Below are 1541 nucleotides of genomic sequence, written 5' to 3' on the forward strand. Positions count from 1 at the left end.
GAAATTCATGAATAGTGTTTTCATAATATGGTATCACTTTTGAAGAATAAAAGTGATTTTTTTTAATGGAAGCAGTTATATACCAAAACGTTTATTTTGAATGTAGAGATGCTAAAATACGATTTTTTTCTTTTATGCTTTTACTGAAACATTTCATTCTAAAAAACGAATTTTAATATGTGTGGGGGGGGAGGGAAGTGGAATCTAAGATTAGCACAGCAGAGTTAGAGACCCAGTGAGGCAGAATCTTGGCCAAAGTTAAAGCGAACGGGAGCGCGGGTGTCTTTGCAGCCCTGAACCTCTGCGCTGCCGGCGTCTGCCCAGCCTATGGTCGGTCCGAGGTTGTCTTTAGAAGCTGGACCTCTCATGGCCATCCGCACCCAGGGGGAGAACTGTGATTCCTCAAGGTCACAGTGTTTGGTTCCTGGAAAACTGTGCGAGCAGTGAAAGGACTAAGTCCTGGCGACTCCTACAGCACCGTGTACAGAAGCAGAGGTTTGCAATCACCTTCTTTATCTGAAAAGGTAGGTGATAATACCCAGGCACCTGTCCAGCCTCCTCGCGGGACGCCAAGTCCAAACAGGTGCTCTCACGAATGGGAGTGTGAGATGCGCGGTACCAACTGGAGCATCAACTGAAGATCCACTCCCTCCTTTTCAAGAGAAGAGGACCAGCCACGCTGGAAGAAGCCCGGGGGAAGAGGGAGGAATACGAACACCACACAGAGGAAGGAGACGAAGACCCTCCCTGTCCCAGCCCCCGCAGCCCGAAGGTTGAAATGTGGGATGTGGTGTCCCTTTGGCGTCCCATAATACTTATATCACCCATTTATTCAAGAGCCCAACTTTTTGCCCGACTGTGTCTTCCTGGCAGGGTTTGCGTCCAGCTCGTTTTTTCACACCCTCTCCCCATCTTCTGCCTGGGGCCCGGCTCCCACTAAGCGCTCAGTAAATGTTGATCTGGAAGGAGGCAGCTTCTCACATCTGTCCAGTCTCGGGGTTATGTAGGAGAAAACGAGAAGAACGCGCCCCACGGGGGGCAGGGGTCCTCTTGTGCCTTTGGAAGGACTACCGGGCCTTTGAGCGGCGAGTTTAATACCCTGCGTGGCTCAGATCTGCCCGAGTGGAGGGAGCCGCGCTCACAGCCGACCCTTGCACGGGTCTGCAACCCAGCCCCCGGGGGCATCGCGAGCCGTCGAAGGAGGCGGGAAAGGCTTGTCTTTTCTCCCCAGGCCTGAGGATGCTGGGGGTACCCAGGAAGACCCCCGAGGATGGAGCTAAACCAGGGCTCTTCTGAGGGAACTGCACCACTCAGAGCGTCTGGGTCCTCCCTCTATCACCGAATTCTCCTTCCCCATCTGGAAAGTGGGAAAACTAGTCTCCAGGAAGCTGGGGGGTGGGGAGGGCTTGGACAAGGAGAGCGCTGCGCTCAGGCGAGCTGGCATCACCGATGGCTTCCCGCAGGCTCGGTGTGGTCCGGCGGGAGGCAGCGAGGCCCCTGCCCAGTGCAGAGCGCGCCCTCCCCCGCGCCATCTGGCCCTC

The sequence above is a fragment of the Tupaia chinensis genome, unplaced genomic scaffold (assembly GCF_000334495.1).
Source record: "Tupaia chinensis unplaced genomic scaffold, TupChi_1.0 Scaffold000513_1, whole genome shotgun sequence".
Taxonomy (NCBI): Eukaryota; Metazoa; Chordata; class Mammalia; order Scandentia; family Tupaiidae; genus Tupaia; species Tupaia belangeri.